The 21,661-nt window shown below is 44.0% G+C and overlaps 1 non-coding gene across 1 annotated transcript; it reads right to left on the bottom strand.

Annotated features, from left to right (window-relative positions):
- Positions 1 to 20,391: 20,391 nt before the first annotated feature.
- On the bottom strand, positions 20,392 to 20,482 carry LOC119619178 (small nucleolar RNA U83B). The gene has a single exon (XR_005235610.2). It is a non-coding gene; the product is annotated as a small nucleolar RNA U83B (small nucleolar RNA).
- Positions 20,483 to 21,661: the final 1,179 nt, after the last annotated feature.

Here is a 21,661-nt window from a genome sequence, read left to right as displayed (position 1 = left end):
TTGGTATTATTTATTAATGAATGTATTTGATACTCTCTTTGTCAGGCTCCTGGGCATATTTGCATGCATTCATTTACAAAGACACTCATCAACATTATGGCTTATAGACCAATATAGAAGTTTAATTACTAATAAATATGAATAGATACACAAATATACCTAGGAGTCCATGCAGTTATCCTGTTCTACTTCACCGCCTACCAAAAGCAATTAAAAATTGATACCAGCAGGAGACTCATACCCTTCCTTGCAAAGCGAGAGACAAAGGAGTGTGTGAGAGTGGGGGTGGATAATGTTCTTCCTTCTCCTGTCTGCTAAGTGTCAAAGAGGATGGGAACTCCCAAAGGAGTCCTCCCAACCCGGTAATCACAAGTTACTTAGCAAATATCAGCTCACTAATCCGGAGGTGAGTGTCGGGTAGCTTTGCAAGGTGACCACTTAAACAATTTTTCAGCAGAAGGGCTACAGTGTTTCACATGCAATTCGGTAGTCTTGCACTATCTAAATCAGGAATCCTTTTTGTCTTTGGTGTTACTTGTTAAGTTTGGAACAAAATTTCACACATACAGGCTGTGTGTATCTCCAGTACGGAGCATAATGTGTGGCACAAAGCAGGTACTCAATATATATTTTGTAAATAATTGAAAAACTTCAATCTGTGCTGCAGCCAGTCCACGAAACTCCATCACATACGTTCTCCATAGGCCACTCTGGCATTCTCTAGTTTGCACCTATACAATTCTGAACTGCGGGATGCCAGGAAAGAAACCAGGGCAAATGGAAGGGCTGAAAGGTGCACTAAGCTGTCCTGGTCTTGGATCTGCTGCCCTGTTCTCACCTCCCCCGCCCAGAGGCAAGTTCTATGCTTCGCATAGTCGTCATGTCATGTGTAAAGGTGCGATTCCACCCCACCCCACCCCTGACCCATCTAGAGATTAGACAGGTAGTCCTTCTCTTGTGCAATCCCCACTCAGCAAGCATTCGTCAAATGCCAGCTGTCCATATTCCATCATATGAAGCCTTGTAGAGGAAAGGGAAAAGATAAGTCGTGGCCCCTGATCTCAGGAACTAATATTATCATTAGAAAGACTATTTATTATTGCTCATTTATTCTACAAACATATATTGAGCACATGTGCTAAATACTCTTCTAAGTGTTGGAGATTCAAAGTTGACCAAGACAAATAATTTTCCTCCTCTCATTATGCTGACGTTTTAGAGGGGGAGACAAAAAGCAACCATGCAAATAAATAAATTAATATAAATTCAGATTAGTGCTACCAAAACCAAATCATATAATAGAGAAACTACCTCATCTGAGATCTTAATGACAAGACTTAAGAGTGGGGTTCCAGCCGGATGGGGTGGGCTCGCACCTGTAATCCCAGCACTTTGGGAGGCTGAGGTGGGGGAACCTGAGGTCAGGAGATCAAAACCATTCTGACCAATATGATGAAACCCCATCTCTACTAAAAATACAAAAATTAGCTGGGCATGGTGGGGCGTGCCTGTAATCCCAGCTGCTCAGGAGGCTGAGGCAGGAGAATCATTTGAACCTGGGAAACAGAGGTTGCAGTGGGCCAAGATTGAGCCACCGCACTCCAGCCTGGGCGAAAGAGCTAGACTCCATCAAAAAAAAAAAAAAAAAAAAAAAAGAAAAAGAAAAAGAAAAAAAGAATGGGGTTCCAGCCAGAAGTAATAGCAAGTTCAAGGACCCCCAGGTAGGGTACAAGCTGGAAGTAATCAAGACCCATCAAGAAAGCTGGTGTGGCTGAAGCATTGGGACTGACAGGGGGAAAGGAGACAAGGTTGCAGAAACAGCCAGGAGCCAGATCATGCAAGATCATGTCCCTTGCTACTCAAAGTATGGTCCTTGGATCAGCTGCATCAGCATCACCTGAGACTTTGTTTAAATTACCCCAATATTCATTTCCCTTCTTTTACGGCCATAGGACTATCAAATTTCAGGTGGCAAACACCTGCCTCCAAAAAAACCACTTCTCCAACTCTCTCTTGCAAATAGTTGTAGCCATGTGACATAAAGGAAGTGATATATATGACTTCTCAGAAGTCTCCCTGAAGGTACATCCTTTCCTCCTTCCTCCTGTCTGGAACACAAATTTAAAGCCTCCTTCTTTGGCAGCTACCTTGTCCCAGGAGATATCTTTGAGTATGGAAGCTACTCAAGGCAAAACAATAAGACAGAGGAGCTGTGTCTTTGACCCTGTGGATGACCACACCAGCCCTCTCAAACTTGCCAGTATGAGAAAAATAGAAATGTCCATTTTCTTCAGCCACTGTTACTTTGGATTTTTCTGTTACTTATAGCCAAATTTAATCCCAACAAATTCACACTCTATGATATATTGTCATTTCTTTTAATAAAACTGTACATGTTACTAAGCTTTGAGTAAAACCAACAATCCAAGAAGATGTGCTATATTTATTCTATAGCTTCAATAACTCCCACTAGGTCCTCACTCACCTCTACTCCTCTACAGACATACATACAGCAATTTAGTAGCATGGTCCCGACTGGATGGTGGTCAGGAGAATGGACATGGCAGAGGTCAGTGGCAAAGGCAAAGACACAAGGTTAAGGCAGACTTGGACTCCAGGACCTCTGCTTCTTCCCTCCCGAGAGTACTTAGAGAAGGGGACCCCCCAGGCTGAACTGACAAGCCTGAAGACTTGCAGGCATTGCAGGCGTCTCCCTACTCTGAGATTTCTAAAACTGTTACACAACCATGGATCCTCTGGTCTGTTGAACAGACTTCAACCTAGGCTGAATAAACGCTTCACACCATGTTTCTATGCTTAGAATGAGCCTACTGTTTGAAAAACTGAAAGAATGACCAACTGAATTCTCTTCAATGACAATTCCAATGAGCAGCTCCAACAGCGACCCTCAGAGCAGCCCGTAATAAATACACAATTGAAAAGAGTGTGCTTGAATGCAAATGCAACCTCAAGGCATTCTCTCCAGCCCTGTCATCCAATCAGTCACCTCAGCACTCCTCCTATGTAGAAATTCTCAAGTCTCTGCTGCCAAGGTTGTCAGCTGCCTTTCCAGACATTGACAGGCACCTTGCCTCTTAGGGTTAAATGTCTGTAGATGTGCAGAACCTGGAATGTTACTAGAAATACACTTTGTCAGAGCAATGCCAATAGCCAAGAAATACTGGACTGTATCTCATTCCGTGACCCATAGTCTCTGCCTTACCTTCCAGAGTGATAAAGTTGATCTTAACCTAGTCCACAGGAACCTCACACAGGTGACTGAAAGAATTCCAAGACAGGATGAACATTCTACCAAGTGGTGTTCTTACAGTAATATCGGCTGCCCGTTCAGACCATGCCCTTCACAGCTTTCCTTTGGGAGTAGACTTGGGGTTGGATCTAAGAGAATCTGCCCCCATAAGTCCTATGTGAGCATTGACTTTAATCAGACTTGTTTGATTGCTTTGGTAGGAGATAAAGCCTCAGTCCTCTCTTCCAGAGGTATTTCTGGATTGAACAGTGAAAGATCATTAAGATCCATAAATGGCACTCGGGTTTTAGTGGATGACTTTGGGAAGTCTCACTAAAGTATAGGAAGATTCTGGTGTGAGTATTGGGAACAAGTGGCCATCTCTTCCATATAGGTAATGTTGAAGAGGAGACTGTGTCATCTCTGCATAAAGGAGCAGGCCCCCCGATCTATCCAGGATGGAAAGCACTTTCCAAATTCCATCTAGAGCAGCATGATATTCTGTATGGTCCCAGTTTTTATAAAGCAAAAAGTGACTCAGATAAACTACATAGATGAGCAAGAAATAGGAAAAATTGGTGCTCACTAGAAATCACAGAGGCAGCTTAGTTTCACATCAAAACAGTGATCCAATCTGCTCACTACAGACAAAGGTGCCAGGTGAACACAAAGAGGCTGCCCTTTGGTGAATGTTTGAGCCTTGTGTCAGAAATTCTCTCACATCACAGACTCTTTGTGATTGAAAGCAAACTTTCATCCTAAATACAGGGTTTTTATTTAATGTTATAAAACAAACTCTAATTCAGGTCAATAAGTAACTCATGTGGTTTCTCAGGAAGAGGATAGCATTAATAAGACGTCACTAATATAATCATAACCACTCCCTCTAAGAATTAAATTTATCCCTTCACCAAAGGCTCAATGAATTGAAAAAAAAAGAAAGAAAGAAAGAAAGAAAGAAAGAAAGAAAGAAAGAAAGAAAGAAAGAAAGAAAGAAAGAAAGAAAGAAATTGAGTAATCTAATGATATCTTCTGGAATGAAAGACTTGTTGAAAATTCACCTGGGTTATGCAGCTGTCACTAACAAGCTAAAACATTGCTTTCATTCTATACCGTATGTTGTCATGGGAGCTAATAGGTTGGGGGCGGGGAGGGGAGATGGGACTTTTCTCCATTTATTTGCAAAGCATAAAATTGAGAACGAGCTCTGTGTTGTGATTTTTAGATCAGACACGCGAGGGCAGCAGTGAGCTGATGAGGAGCACAAACAATGGTGACACCTTGGAGCCAGAAAGTTTGAATCTAGAGATTGAGATGCCGGCTAGCTCTGCTTTAAAATCATTTACACCAAAAAGATACACATTTTTAAAACCTTTAAAATTAAATACTAGAGGAATTCCTTCTAGCAGATGTTTCCTGTTCCTCGTTAGTGCTTCATGTTCTAATTTCCCTGATGGTTTTGATTTTTCTATTGACAATTTTTTTTTCAATCCGTTGAGGAATTTGATCATTTTAAAGCTGAGAAACTTCCTCCTGACCAGCCCGAGTTGAAACCCGGGGGGCACAGGAGGGATATTCCCACCCCACAGGCTCAGAAAACGAGCTCTGTGCGGTGCAGAGGGTAAAAGGACTGCCTTTGTGGGTAGCCCACTTTGGCCTGGAGCTGACAACACCGTGAGAGCAAATCGGTTCTAACGGCTCCTTTTTATAAAACGGGGAAACAGAGCGGCACTCCTTCGTCCTTCCCAAAGACGGATGTGATTCATCCCTGCCTATCTGGAGCTGCTGTTCTAGTATGGCACAGGCGGATCGCCCATCTCTGAAGAACAAGATGGGCCGGTACCCGGTTTCACTTTCACTGCAGACAGGAGAGTCTGTACACAAAGGTACCTCAGCCAATCCATCTTTTTTTTTTTTTTTTTTTTTTTTGAGACGGAGTCTCGCTATGTCGCTGAGGCTGGAGTTCAGTGGCGCGGCCTTCTTTAAACCCCAGCTGAGGCGGCTTGTTCACTGAGGACAGGCTGGTCCACCTGAAGAGGCTGTTGGAGAATGACACCCCAGAGGCAGAAAGGGAGGGACTCCCCACGTGGCCCCAGAACAGCCTCACAAGGGCAGCCAGGACAGCCCCTCTTGCTGCGCCTGACAAGAGGCCCTTTGTCAGGCTGTCAGGCCGGGTTTTATTTTTAGACTCAGCCAGGGCTGCCCTCCCTCCCGGAGCTTTTCCCTCGCACAGCTGTTGCCTCTGCTTTCCAAAGCCCTAGCCTACAGGTGCTGGGCTTCACTTGGCCTTGGTGTGGCTTGACAAGTTGGAAGAATGATGGTGGCTTTAAAGAGAAGGGCTGGGGAGGGGTGAGCTCCCAGGCAGGCTTCCGGGCCCTTCCTGCTCAGCCCTGGGACGGCTTGCTTCCACCCATCCCAGCATGCAATTCCAACCCAGGCATTTTAAAACCAAACGATCCAGGGCCCCCTGGAGGGGCGGCCCCATTGCACTGGGTGCTTGGTTACCCCTCTGTCTGGGTGTGGGACACTATACCTGGCACTGACCTGTTGATTAGCCAGTGAGAAAGCTCAGAGCCAGGAGTCAAACTGCACAGCCACTCCTGAACCTCAGCCCCTTCCTGATCAAAGGAGTTACTTGTACGTATTATATTCTAGATGGCTTATTTCTTCTACTACAAAAGACATGTGCATTTATTGTAGCATTTCCGTCCAGCTCGACTCTCTAGACAAATCTAGGCATAATTTTACGTTTCTGATGCCATATTGGACATGTAACTTTGACCCTCCATATGTGTATTTAAAATCCACACTGAGAACAGGGACTATCTCTGGGTGCTAGGATCAGGGAAATGAGGCATTTTTGCTTTTTTATTTTCGGCACTTTTGTATTGTTTAATCTTTTCTCAAGAAATGAATTTATTGTATTTATTTCTTTAATTTTATATCTTTTATTTTATTTTTTTAAGATGGGGGTCTCACTCTGTTGCCCAGGCTGAAGTGCAGTGGTGCAGTCATAGCTCTTTGTCACTTAGAATTCCTGGGCTCAACTGATCCTTCTGCCTTGGCCTCCCCGGTAGCTGGGACTACAGGTGCAAGCCACCATGCCAGGCTAGAAATGAATTATTTTGTAATGTAAAAAATAAAGGAAAGAGAACAGCTCTAACTGAAGTCAGGACCATTGCTATGCTGGACATGCCTCAGCCAGGACTCGACACAGCAAGAGGGTTTTCTCTGTTCTTAAAAATATACTTAAGTTGGGCCGGGCACGGTGGCTTAGACCTGTAATCCCAGCACTTTGGGAGGCCAAGGCGGATGGATCAGGAGGTCAGGAGATCAAGACCATCCTGGCTAACACTGTGAAACTCCATCTCTACTAAAAATACAAAAAATTAGCTGGGCGTGGTGGCACACGCCTATAGTCCCAGTTACTGGGGAGACTGAAGCAGGAGAATTGCTTGAACCCAGAAGACGGAGGTTGCAGTGAGCTGAGATCGCGCTACTGCACTCCAGCCTGGGCAACAGAGTGAGACTCTGTCTCAAAAAATAAAATAAAATAATATATGTGTGTGTGTGTGTGTGTGTGTGTGTGTGTGTGTGTGTGTATAAAAGTTCTTGCTCCCACTGCTGTGGTCCCTTTAGCTAAAAGAGTTTGAAGCAGCTATAGTATCCCTGAAAACCTACTTTTGAGGAGCAGGCTGAGAGTTTCCTTCCTCTGCCCATCCCCCTCCCCCATGGCTTTTTTCCTCTGTTTTTCGGAAGCCTGATGCTATCAGGCCCAAGAATTGGCCAGGAAAGGACTCAGTACAGACAGGACCACTCAGAGAAACAGTAAGATAAGTCCACGTATTTACAATACTCTGAAAAGCAAATTGTCCAGAGAGGGAAAGAGAACTAGTTGTTCTTTATTTTCGTTAGCACTTTCGTCCTTTGATTTGTATTCTTTCCTTCCATTCAGTCTCTGCTATAGTCTGAGTGTTTGTGTCTCCCCAAAATTCACATGCTGAAAGCCTAACCCCAGAGGTGATGGTATTAGAAGGTGATCAGGTCCCTCATGAATGGGGTTAGTGCCCTTATAAAAGAGGCAGGAGGAAGCTCGTTGGCCCCTTCCATCCCGTGAGGACACAGAGAGAAGCTCCATCTATGAGAAAGCGGGCCCTCACCAGGCACATCTGCCAGAACCTTGATCTTGGACTTCCCAATCTCCAAAACTGTGAGAAGTAAATTTCTGGCTCTAGGCGGCACCTGGGTTATCAATGAGGGTGCCACATTCCCTGCCTGGAGGATGACGTGTTCAACTCAGGACACAGGTAAGTGACGAGTCTGTAGTGAGTTGGGCAGGTGAGCAATGAAGTCCAGAGCAGCCAGCCCAGCTCAGCCCAGCCCAGGTCAGAGAAGGTTCTCAGGATGGGGAGATGCCTGCACCTTAAAGGACTCATTAGGTGAGCAGAGATCAGGAGAAAGGTTATTTCCCCAGGGAAACAGGAACTCATAGCAAGGCCCCTGTGCTGAGCTTTCCTATACATCACAGCCCTGCCCTGCACGGTTCTCATGTGGTATATCACTGAATCCCCACAGCCCCTGCGTGGCCAGTGCTCTCATAATTCCCATGCTGAAGCTGAGGTCCCCGAGGCACAGAGGAGCCGAGGGACGTTACCAAGGCCATCAAGTGACTGATGGAGCTGGGATTTGAACTGAGGCACGCTGGCTCTCGAGCCCCCGCTATTAACCCCTCAATCATCCTGCAGTCTGGATAACTTAAGAAAGGAGGGATGGCTGGAACACGGAGTTGCAGGAGCTGGGTTGAAAAGGTGGACAGAAAGCCATGCCACACTGAGGAGCCTAGATTTCATCCCGAAGACAGCCAGGAGGATGAAAACAGCCATGCAACCTGATCCAATCTGGGTTCTAGATAGGTCTGTGCCTTTGCAAGGATTGGTGAGGCCGGGCGAGGATAGCAGTGTGGAGGCTGTTGTAGTCATCTAACGAAGAAGGCAGGCACTGGAGGTGGGTGGAGAGGGTGGCAAACCTGAGCTCCATTGAGGAGTCAGGGCTCCATCCAAACAGGATGTGAAGAGGGAGGCCTGATGCTCAGCTTCTGGTGTAGATGAGTGGGTGGCGGCAGCTCCTCTCGGGTGTACAGGGAACAGTGGAATAACAGCAGGCTTAGGAGAAAGGGGAGGACTCAGTTTGGGTGGCTGTGGTGAGTCCACATGGAGATGGGACTCTAATTAGGTCAGTGGCAGGAGGAATGGAAAAGGGGAGGTGATTGCCAGCGATCACTTTAAAACAGGTGTTCTTCACCTGGCCAGAGCTCAGGGGTCTGTACACTTGTGTAGGAAAAGCATTGTATCTTTATTTTCATTTCCTTCCTACTAAAGTTTATCATCTTCTTCAATTACTAATGTTGAGAAATTACTATAGTAATGTTAGCAATATCTATGACTTTGTCTTCAATAGAAATCACATATTTTTCACATGATATTTTCACCTCACATTTCAGTTGTTGCAGATATTTTCAGATATCATTTATGTTCATCACTACTAGGTGTGGCGGCTCACACCTGTAATCCCAGCATTTTGGGAGGCCAAAGCAGGAGATTGTTTGAGCCCAAGAACTCAAGACCAGCCTGGGCAACACAGCAAGATGATGCCTCTACAAAAAAATTTAAAAATTAACCAGGCACAGTAGCACATACCTGTAGTCCCAGCTTGCAACTTCACACACAGACCTTCTTGCTGCTTGTAGAAATGCTATAATTCTATTTCACATGATTCCCATTAAGAAAGAAAAAATGGGCCAGGCATGGTGGCTCACACCTGCAATCCCAGCACTTTGGGAGGCCGAGGCAGGCAGATCACTTGAGATCAGGAGTTCGAGACCAGCCTGGCCAACATGGTGAAACCTGGTCTCTACCAAAACTACAAAAAAATTGCTGGGCGTGGTGGCGGGCACCTGTAATCCCAGCTACTCAGGAGGCTGAGGCAGGAGAATTACTTGAACCCGGGAGGAGGAGGAGGTTGTAGCGAGCTCAGATCACGCCACTGCACTCCAGCCTGGGCGACAAGAGCAAGACTCCATCTCAAAAAAAAAAAAAAGAAAGAAAGAAAGAAAGGAAAAAGAAAAGGAAGAAAGAATGTAAGTGTGTCTTAGATTAGGCTGCTATAGCAAAATACCATACACTGGGTGGCTTAAGCAACAGATGTTTATTTCCCACAGTTTTAAAGACTTGAAAGTTCAAGATCAGGGTGGAGTTCTGGTGAGGGCCCCATTCCTGGCTTGTAGACAGACACCTTCTTGCTTATATCTTCACATGGAAGGGAGAGAGAGAGTAGGCTCCCTGATTTCTTTCCACATGAGGACCCATTGCTCATGGCCTCATCTAAACAGAGTCACCTCCCAAAGGCCTTGTCTCCAAACACCATCACACTGGGAGTTCGGGCTTCAACATACGAAGCGGGGGTTGGGGGAAGAGCACATTTAGCCCATAACCATGCATTTATAATCATAAATTCTGCTTTCTCTAATATGTTCCTGAGAGGGAAAGACTTCTGCTTTGACTGTGACCTGAGAGCCAAATCCTCCTATTGATTATTTTTTGTTTTCAATTTTTTTTTAGCTATAGCATCTCGCTCCGTCACCTAGCCTATAATGCAGTGGCACAGCAATGGTTCGCTGCATCCTCAAACTCTCGGGCTCAAGTAGTCCTCCCACGTCAGCCTCCTGAGTAGCTAAAACCGTAGGTGCAGGCCACCATGCCTGGCTAATTTTTAATGTTTTTGTAGAGACAGGATCTTGCTATGTTGCTCAGGCTGGTCTTGAATTCCTGACCTCAAGCAATCCGTCTGTCTTGGCCTCCCAAAATACTGGGATTATAGGAGTGAGCCACCATGCCCAGCCCACTTACAATTTTATATGCCAGAGAATTATCAGAGTTTTCCAAAGACTAACTTCTTGCTCTGCACATTTGGAGCCTGGTTTTCCTGTCTACCCACATGCCTCTGCTGCGAGGCTCTGCGGGACAGATGACCATCACCATGTCCTGCCCTGCAGCACAGTGGACACTGGAGTCCTGGGGGCTGCTTCAACACCAGCATGACCAGCTGTAGCCGAAATCGGCAGGGAAGTGAACAAACCACACGGACATTCCCACACTAAACCCAAACTAAGTGTCTCCAACTCAACTTCCTCTTAGCTGGATCCCCAAATGCCCATGGCCACCTCAATGCCACTAACATAAGGAAACAGATGGCATCTTAACAATGTGTGGTTAAAATATCTTACTTTTGCAAACTTGACTAAAGCACCACATGAACACAGTGTGAGGGCCCCTGTCAGAGACCTGGAAGGGGCCTGGCACGTGAGGGGGTCTACCTTCACAGTGAGTCCACCTCTGCCTCTAGGACACCAGTTATGGATGTGTTGGCCACGGGGAAACCACGGCTTAAAATAAGGTAGCTGACAGTTACATAGCACCTACCAAGGGAAATGCTTTGTATGTTATTAAGTTACCTAATCCTTATAACAACCCTAAGATGTTGGTGTTATGATAATCATCATTTTATAGATAGAGAAGGCCAGCTGACTTGTCCAGGGTCACACATGTAGTAAGTGTTGGACCTGGAATTTGAACCCAGGCAGCCTGGCTTAAGCTAGCATCTCATACACTTTCCACAGCAGCCCCACAGCCTCCACCACCATTCCAGGACTCTACAGTCTCACCTATCACCTTCTAACATAGCATACATCTTACTGATTTGCCCACTATCTATCCCTTGTTACTAAAATATAGACTATGAGGACAGAGCTGTTTGTTTTGCTCACTGCTGAATCACCAGCACCTGAACAGGGTTTGGCACATCATAGGTATGTAGTAAATCTTTTTGTGATTCTCTCTTCCTCCCTCCTCTTCGTCCTCCTTCTCCTCCTTCTCCTCCTTCTCCTCCTCCTGCTCCTCCTCCTCCTTCTTCTTCTTTGAGACAGGGTCTCACTCTGTCACCCAGACTGGAGTCCAGTGGCACCATCAGGGCTCACTGCAGCCTCTACCTCCCTGGGCTCTGGTGATCCTCCCACCTCAGCCTCCCAAGGAGACACGCCACCATGTCTGGCTATATACAGAGAGAGAGAGAGAGAGCACGGGGGTGGGGTGGTTTCACCGTGTTGCCCAGGCTGGTCTCAAACTCCTGAGCTCAATCCATCCGCCTACCTCAACCTCCCAAAGTGCTGGGATTAGAAGTATGAGCCACCGCACCCAGCTGTGATTCCCTTAAATGCTTTACTTCTCCTCCCAGAAAGTAACCTATTTACTTCCTGAAAACTGCAAAAGAAAATAAAAATAAGAAGGGGAAAACACACACCAAAAGATGTGAACAGTCTGGTTCACACGAAATCCAGGGAGAAAATACTTTTTAAGAAGGTAGTTAGCTCAGTCCTAAGTGTCAGTGATTCATAGTCCCACGTATTTCAGATCAGGCAAGTTGTACAGAAAGCCAACTAAGGATAATCAAAAACTTTCAGATGATCTTGGCTGTTCAGTTGAGGTTCGAAATTAAAAATCTATATGAGCACGTGACCGTATAAGTAGGTGATTTTTTTTCCAGTAATATAAAGAGCCAAGGAAAACAGGTGGGTAGGTGGATCCAAGACTGAGGATTTGTTGGTGGGCTGTGCCAGCAAATCAAACAAGTGTCCTTCAAGCCAAGAGCGCTGGAGGTCATTCAATGGGAAGGCTGAAGGTCAGATGCTTTGTTAAGACTGAAGCTTGGTCGGGCACAGTGGCTCACACTTGTAATCCCAGCACTTTGGGAGGCCGAGGCAGGTGGATCACTTGAGATCAGGAGTTCGAGACCAGCCTGACCAATATGGAGAAACCCAGTCTCTACTAAAAATACAAAATTTAGCTGAGCATGGTAGCGGGCACCTGCAATCCCAGCTACTTGGGAGCCCGAGGCATGAGAATTGCTTGGACCCAGGAGGCAGAGGTTGCAGTGAGCTGAGATCACATCACTGCACTCCAGCCTGGGCAACAGAGCGAGACTCTGTCTCAAAAAAAAAAAAAAAATACTGAAGGTTGGTAAGATGAAGGTGTAGGGGAGGGAAAGGGTATGGGGTTGAGGACAGAGTGGAATTTCAAAGTTCAAGATTTCAGAGGAGAAGCAATTATAGGTGATGACCAGGTCTTGTAACAGGATAGGAGATATTGATGACAAGTGAGTAGAGCTCTAAGATGAGTCACAGGACATGAGAACATTTGATATTATGTAGAATAGGCACTAATGTGTACATTTATGAGCTGGAGCCATGATTTGTAAAACCTACAAACCGTAACGCCAGCTTTAAATGTCACCTTCTCCAACAATCTGCTTTTGATTGAAAATACTTTGTTTATAGTAATTCTAGGCAGGACATAGTGGCTCACGCCTGTAATCACAGCAATTTGGGAGGCCAAGGCGGGTGGATCACTTGAGGTCAGGAGTTCGAGACCAGCCTGGCCAACATGGTGAAACCCCGTCTCTACTAAAAAATACAAAAATTAGCTGCGCTTGGTGGTGGTCACCCGTAATCCCAGCTACTCAAGAGGCTGAGGCAGGAGAATCATTTGAACCTGGGAGGTGGAGGTTGCAGTGCGCTGAGATTGTGCCACCGGACTCCAGCCTGAGCGACAGAGTGAAAAAAGAGAAAAGAAAAGAAAAGAAAAGATTCTAAAATAGCAATCCTCCTAAAAGTAACAAACCAGGATAGTAACATCACCTCAGTTTGGTAGGTTCATAAAGTTGGAGATGGTGAGTTAGGCTTGTTAAAGGTTGATTCTCTTCAAAGAATCATCTGCAATTCAACACATACCAAAAAAGTGTGAATTTTATAGCTCCAGATTAAAGTCCCTTTTGAGATAATACTGAAGAATCCATATATCTTATTTAGTGCTGCATACATCATAGAAGACCTTTAGTCTCCAGAAGTTCACATTGCAAGGCTACAAGACACTCAATAAATACATAAACATAATGGTAAACAACAGTGGGGTGGAAAAAAGCACTTAAATCTCCCGGACACCTGATCCATTGAAATGCTCCAATTAGATACAACCAGCTGATTTGCAGAGAAACAAAAAACATTAGTGGTTTTTTGTTCTCTGGTCACTTAAAAAAAGAAAAAAACATAATAGGAGGTTGAAATTACATGCAATGTGTAGTGAGAAGCAAAATTTCAATTTTTTTCACTGTCAAGTATAGCTGGGATAGGGAGAGAAATTTTTTTTCATATTTTAAAAAATCCAGTACTTAGCTTGAAACATTGAAGAAAGAGATCATAAATCCCAAATCAACTGTAGTCTGCAAGTAAATTGATTATATTCTCCTTTGAGGAAATTCGTAACAAAAGAACCAATATGTGCATTTCATTAAATTCACCTGCAGTGATAAGAAGCCTTACTGAACTCTTTCAAAGTAGTGGCTGAGTAAAAGGCTTTCTATCCTGTGGACTTTCCGACCAGGAAACAACTAAGCAATATCCCCTGTCCCTGCTTTGGAAGGCACAAGCGCCTGGAGCCAATGCATCTCGTTTGGCAGGTTGACAGGCACCTGGGTAGTGCTGTGGACGTTGGAAGTGAAGGAATCCGTGCACTAGAGCTTACATATGAAATAATTTTCAGAAATTTTATAAAACAAGGGAAACAATTTTGCCCTTTCCTTTTTTCCTCTACTGAGTTTTCCATATCTCTGAGACAGATGGAGCACATGTAACAAAACCAACCCAATGCAGAGGATGCAATCTGGGATATTAAAAATAAAATCTTTTCCAAATCTTCATAAGCTCCTTTAAAAACACTTCCACCGAAGTGTTAAAGCCTCTAACAGAGGTATCTAAAAATGGAAGGAAGAAGAAGAGATGCCCCAAGGGCTCTTATTTCAAAACCAGTCAGAATTAATATTTACTTCTTCACACAATCAGCAAATATGACCACATTTAGTCATATGTGAACTAGAAAATGAGTATATCCCAGAGGAACCTCCATTAAGAATCTTAAAATATAAAAATGCTGAATTAAATACAGAAATAAGACAAATCAGCAAATGCAACTAATGCTCACATATTGCTAATATATTACTGGACTCCAAATAAACACTCTGTACCATTAAGTTTTTCAAAAAAACTAGTAAGTGTGTATGTATACAATGCCATATATACAACTGTGTATTATCATTGTATACATACATACTTGATGATTATATACATATAAATCTATATAGAGAGAGCTAGATTTTGACATTGTATTCTCTACCCTTACTAACTATAAGTCCTTTATTATAGAAACATTGTAGTTTACATTTTCATAATATTTAATTTTATATCTTCATAGTATTTTAACACAGGAACCTATCCATAGTGGCTCCTGGGTTTTACATTTTCTATGAAAAACTAATGTATTTTGAGCCATATGTAATTTCAGGTTTTCTAGGGGTAGATTAACCTCACAAAATTATGTTCAAATATCACTATTCTATTCGCACTATCCAAAGAATGCATCAATATTCAATTACATGTAAATAAAATTATTTTTTCTGCTTTATCTCTTTTCCACTGGGACATGTAAGTAACCTGTTTGAAATCTATTACTGATGGAAATTAAATGTAAATTGCTATTTCTTTTTTGTTGTTTTTTCCGAGACGGAGTATCTTCCTGTTGCCCAGGCTGGAGTGCAGTCGCACAATCTTGGCTCACTGCAACCTCCACCTTCCGGGTTCAAGCAATTCTTCCGCCTCAGCCTCCTGAGTAGCTAGGAATACAGGTGCCTGCCACCACGCCCAGCTAATTTTTTGTATTTTTAGTAGAGACAGGGTTTCATTGTGTTAGCCAGGATGGTCTCGGTCTCTTGACCTCGTGATCCCCCTGCCTCGGCCTCCCAAAGTGCTGGGATTACAGCATGAGCCACTAAACCTGGCCTTTTTTTCTTTTTTCTCCAGATAGACTCTTGCTTTGTCGGCCAGGCTGGAGTGCAGTGGTGCGGTCTCGACTCACTGCAACCTCCACCTCCCAGGTTCAAGTGATTCTCGTGCCTCAGCCTCCTGAGTAGCTAGGATTACAGGCTTGTGCCACCACACCTGGTTAATTTTTGTATTTTGTTTTTAATAGAAATGGGGTTTCACCATGTCGGCCAGGCTGGTCTCGAACTCCTGACCTCAGGTGATCCACCCACCTTGGCCTCCCAAAGTGCTGGCATTACAGGTGAGAACCACTACACCCGGCCTAAATTACTTATTCTTAATTTATGAAGCATTTATGCATCTGGGAACTTTTCTAGATGATGGGTATAGCCATGAATCAGGCAAACAAGGCCATTTAGTCAAATAGAGAAGACTGTAAGCAAACTCATAAACAAGCAAATGAACAAAGACAATTTCAGATAGTGATGAGTGCTATGAAGAAAACAAAATCTGCCAGTGGGATGGATAGTGGCCGAGAGAGAGTTGTGGGGAGAAAGGAAACAAGGTGGTCAGGAAATTGGAAAAGGTGGTATCTGGATCAAGACCAGAGTGGGGGAAGAAGCTAGCCTTGCAAAGAGCTGAGAGTGGTAGTGGGGGGATGTACGGACAGAGTATTCCAGGCAAAGGAAGGACCAGAGAACGCAGAGACCCTAAAGCAGGAAGGAGCTTGGACTACAGTGTGGGGAAAAGGCAGGAGTGGGGCTAGTGAGAGATGAGATCCAGGAGTGAGACAGGGCCAGATTATGTAGCAAAGAATTAGGGTTTTATTTTAAGAAGAAGAAGCCACAAGAACTGAGTGCATTTCTAAAAGATCACTCTGTCTACCATGAGGCAAATGGAAGAGGCAGTGTACATAATAAAAATACATATATTTGATCCAGGCATAGTGGCACATGCCCGTAGTCCCAGCTACTCATGAGGCTGAGAGGGAGGATCACTTGAGCCCAGAAGTCCAGCCTGAGCCACAGAGCAAGACCTCAGCTCTACAAGAAAGAATAAATAATAATATATGTGTATACACATGCACACACACACACACACACACACACACACACACTTTCTGCTTTCAGTTCCTGGCACAGAGCTTCTAAAACCCTTGTAATTTCCTGACACAGAGTTCCTAATCCCTTGGATCCCTTGGAATTTCCTGGGTAACAGGACAGTCTTTTGTTCTAATGAAGTGACTCTTGTGGCCTCTGCATGAAGGCTGGTCACTGGAAGGTCTAAGCCATGATTAGATGCTTGCAACTTTCAGCCCTACCCTTCAGACTCTAGGAAGGGGAGAAGGGATGGAGATTGAGTTAATAATCCATCATGCCTTCATGATGAATCCTCCATAAAAATCTTTGAACTAGGAGGTTGGGCAAGTTTCCAGGTGGGTGAACCCATCCACTTGCCGAGAACCCACCCCAGCTCCACAGGGACAGAAGCTCCTGCACCCAGGATGCTTCTGAACTTTGCCCATGTAAGTCTTTGTCTGGCTGCTCATTTTATCCTTTAAAATATCGTTTGTCATAAATAGGCAATAGTAAGTAAGCTGTTTTCCTGGGTTCTATGAGCTGCTCTTGCAAATTATTGAACCCAAGAAGGGGGTCATGGCAGCCTCTGATTTGCAGCCAAGTTGGGCAGAAGTTGTGGGGAACGTGGCAACCTATGACTTGCAATTGGCCTCTGAAGTGGGGGCAGTCTTATGGATTTGTGCCATGAACTTGGAGATCTGTGCTAACTCCAGTTAGCAGCAGAATTGAACTGAATTGTAAGACACTCAGCTGGTATTGGAGAATTGGTTGTTGGTGGGGAAAAATTCACACATCATTGTGACCAGAAGTGTTCTGTGTTGAGTTTGAGTAGAGAAAAAATAGTTTGACTTTTTGCCATAAAGGAAGGGACAAGAATGGAAGCAGGGAGACCAGTTAGGAGACTAACACAGGAGTCTAAGGAGACACTATGGTGACTGTAAGGTAGTCACTTAGGTAAGGTGCTGGCAGTGCTCACCGTGGAGATGGTGAAAAGTGTTCAGATATAAAATATATTTTAGAGATACAACCTATACGACTTGCTGGTAGATCGTTTCATTTTGCCTAAATATTATCCCTCTTGAGCTACATTTTCAAAGCTTTTGCAAAACAACTTTAGATCCAAGCCCCTTGCCCTTACTTCCCTACTCATATGTACATCTACATACCCATCTTGTGCCTCAGAAAAATTCCCCTCACCCTTTGTTTTTTTTTTTTCTTTTGACATGGAGTCTTACTCTGTCGCCCAGGCTAGAGTGCAGTGGCACGATCTCGGCTCATTGCAACCTCCATCTCCTGGACTAAAGCGATTCTCCTGCCTCAGACTCCCGAGTAGCTGGGACTACAGGTGCATTTCACCATGCCCAGCTAATTTTTGCTTTTTTTTTTTTTTTGATATGGAGGCTCATCCTGTCACCCAGGCTACAGTGCAATGGCGCAATCTTGACTCACTGCAACCTCCCGGGTTCAAGCGATTCTCCTGCCTCAGCATCCTGAGTAGATGGGATTATAGGAGTACAACACGACGGCCAGCTAATTTTTTTTTTTTTTTTTTTTTTTTTTTGAGACGGAGTCTCACTCTGTCGCCCAGACTGGAGTGCAGTGGCACAATCTCAGCTCACTGCAAGCTCTGCCTCCCAGGTTCACGCCATTCTCCTGCCTCAGCCTCCCGAGTAGCTGGGACTACAGGCACCCGCCACCATGCCTGGCTAATCTTTTTTTTTGTTGTATTTTTAGTAGAGTCGGGGTTTCACCGTGTTAGCCAGGATGGTCTCAATCTCCTGACCTCATGATCCGCTTGCCTCGGCCTCCCAAAGTGCTGGGATTATAGGCATGAGCCACGGCACCCAGACAATTTTTTGTATTTTCAGTAGAGAAGGGGTTTCGTCATGTTGGCCAGGCTGGTTTTGAACTCCTGACCTTGTGATCCAACTACCTTGGCCTCCCAAAGGGCTGGAACTACAGGCATGAGCCACTGCGCCTGGCTTACTCTTCTTAAATCACAATTGGTCCAAATGGCTTACCCAGTCATCCATTCCAGGGCACCAAGTGCATCTCAGTCACTGCTGTGTCTGCAAAGCCCAGAAGTAACTCTCTAGCTAACTGTTCCCAGGCCTTACGGTTCATACCCTCCTACAGGCTCCTAGAGAAATTATTTTCAAACTTGTCCATGACTCTTTGCATGCCCAAGACTTCTGCACCTCTGAGGGTCTACTACCTCCAGCAGCCCCAGTGACATGCAGTCGATGGTTATTAGGGCCCAGCTCAATAGTAGGACTTTTACATGATTCATTTACTTAACTCTTCACCACTCTCAGAGAACAGAGCCTATGGTTGAGGAAAACCGTTCATAGACATGTTTTGCAAATTGTGAGACAACGCCCAGGTAGGATTTAAGTCAGGTGGAGCTCAATGTGACTGTTAACTTCTGGCCCCACTGAGAACTGCTTCTCCAAGAACTGCTGCCCCAGCAACAACCCTCTCCCTGCTTAGTTAATCATCAGAGATAAAACACAACTCTGGAGCCAAATTGCCTGGAATGGAATCCAAGTGTCACTACATTTTAGTTGCATTACCTTGGGCAAGGTATTTAATATCTCTGTGCCTCTGTTTCCTCATCCATAAAAGAGAGATAATCATAATGCCAGCCTCATTATAGGTGAGGACTAAAGGAATTACTATACACAAGGTGTTTAGAATAAAACCTGGTATACAACAAGTGCTATATAAATATTAGCTATCATATCTCATCATCATCACTCCCCTGTCCCAACCACTGATGCATCACCCTCATTTTATATTCGTGCAACAGAATTTCAGCTACGTGATCACTGAGCCATTACCAAAAGCCCCTGGGTAGGTGTCTGTTGAGCAGGTTGTTAAGGTAATGCATAGAAAGGTCATTACAAAAAAAAAAAAGTTGCTGGGGCACAGTGATGAGGTGACTGTCAGAGATACGAAAGAGACACTTAATAAGTTGTGATTAATTTACTCTGAATAATGCATTGAAGTGAAGACATTTTCAAAGCATTATTTGGATTAAATTACTTACTGTTCCAAGGCTCATTTCACTAACCAGGAAGTGTATGGGGTGGGTAGAGATGAGTCTGTCCTTTCCAATATCTGTTTAGTCATTGACATATACTGCTCCCAATCAGTTTCCTGGCAACTCAGGGTTAAGGCCCTGCATCTCAAGCTCTTGCCTTCACTTCATTGTTTTTAGTACTACAGCTTTCAGGATGTCTACTAGTCAATATAGACTGCCTTTATCTGTGATAACAAGAACAACACATTTAAGCAGCAACAATGATCAAGTTTATTTCTTGTCCATTCCACATGTCCGTTGTGGCAGGGACAAGAAGGCCCTGCTTATTATAGTCATTGAGAAACAAGGCTGAAGGAGGCTCCACCTCAGCATGCTTCCCTGATCACAGGGCCGGGGGAAAGGAAGCATGTCAAACCACATATTGACTTTTGAAACTTTTACCTGGAAATATCCCATCACACTGCTCATGTTTTATTGGTCAGAACAAGTCACATGGCCAAACCTGGGCTTAAAAGGGAGAGCATGTACAATCTTCCTGCAGGGAAGTGCCCCAAATATTTGGAGACAATAATACAGGCTTCTGTAGGAAAGATTTTTCTGAAAGCAAAAACACCATCTAAAAGTGGCTTAAATAATTGAGGGGTTATTTTCTGACACAACAAAAATGACACAACAAAAAGTCTGGAGGTGGATCAAGGCCCAAGGAGGTAAATTTGGCATCTCAAAGATGCCTTCAGGGATGCACTTTACTTCCATCTTTCTACTTTATCATCCTTAAGATGGCAGCAATATCTCCCTTCATAGTTACAAGATGGCTGCAGCAGTGCCAGGCATCATGGGTAGACCAGTGATATCCAGAGAAGGGTAGCAGTGTTTCCTCCATTAGTCTCATGTTGTTTTGTTTTTTGTTTTTAATTTAAAAATTAGGTCAGGAGTGGTGGTTCATGCCCATAATTCCAGCACTTTGGGAGATGGAGGTGGGAAGACGGCTGGAGCCTAGGATTCCAGGCTGCAGTGAGCTGTGATAGGGCCACTGCACTGCAGTCTGGGCAACAGAGTAAGACCCAGTCTCTAAAATAAATAAATAAAAAATAAATAAATTGTAAAAGTAAAAGAAATTAGTATTTCCACAGTCTGGTTCAAGCACTGTGTCCAGCACTTATTCCACGGCCTCATCCCAAAACTCATCACAGTTAATCACGTGGCTCATCACAAAACTACTCTTGCAGTTTTGAGAAAATCCTTCTCAGAACCCCAGCTTACTTCCTTTTGGGTCCCATTCGCCGCAATGAAATCGTATGTTCATGACTTAGCCAGTCATTGGCAAAAGGAATAAGACTACCTTGACTACGTTCTGGGGTAAGAAAAGTCCTATATTCCCTTTGTAGGAGCAACTCTGTTTTCTGTAAGAAACGTGGCACTGAGCATAAGAATCAGGTAAATTGTTTCACCAATTTTGGGAAAGTCCTTTTTGCAGAGTGTAAATAAAGAGGGACCACAATGTCCATTAGTGAAAAGCTTTCATTTGTGCTTACGTAATTAATTTACAGTGGAACAACTATGGGCAAATAAAGCAGTCAAAACAGGCATTTAATAGGGAAGGATCATTTACCAAAGGGTCAGGGAAATAAGAAACTACTTTGGGTTGATATTACATCCGTCTCAAAAGAGTTGACCAAAAGAATTCACCACTCCCTTCTCTGTGGCCCCCTGACTAGAGTCTCCATTCTTCATCATTTCACCCACCACACTTACCACGCTTTATTGCCTTTATCTGTGTACCTGTCTGTCTCCACCTGCAAGATTGTAAGCTCCTTGAAAATATAATCTGTTTCATCTTTTTATTCCTGTGCATAATATAAAACAGTAGTGGCTAAAATGAATTGATAACTCACTGTGTCTGAGAGCCCATTCTAAGTTCTAAATGAACTGACTCTTTAATATTCACAACATCCTATGAGGCATGTGTTATTATTATGTATGTTTTATAAATGAAGAGATGGAAAGTCAACAAGTTAAGTCCTTGACCAAATGTACATAACTGTTAAGTGGGAGAGTTGGGTTTCAAATGAAGGCAGCCTAATTGGGTTATGTTTAGGGCATTTGCCCAACAAATGGGTGAACCCAATATGCTTTAATACATAATAGGAAGGGGAGAGAGAGAACAAGAGTGAAGAAAAAGTGATAATCTTTTATTTACACATAGAATCTGAAATCAAGTATGATAGACTTATATTCCATGAGGGTAGAGATCGTGTATGTTTCACTTGTTTAGTGTGGTATCTCTAGCTTCTAGTACAGTCCCTGGCACACAGTATGTATTCAATAATTCCTGGGAGTGGGAGAGGAAGGGAGAGACAGGGGGA

The sequence above is a fragment of the Chlorocebus sabaeus genome, chromosome 24 (genome assembly GCF_047675955.1).
Source record: "Chlorocebus sabaeus isolate Y175 chromosome 24, mChlSab1.0.hap1, whole genome shotgun sequence".
Classification (NCBI taxonomy): Eukaryota; Metazoa; Chordata; class Mammalia; order Primates; family Cercopithecidae; genus Chlorocebus; species Chlorocebus sabaeus.
The sequence above is the reverse complement of the archived record's forward strand: the minus strand, read 5'-3'. Positions and strand labels throughout refer to the sequence as shown.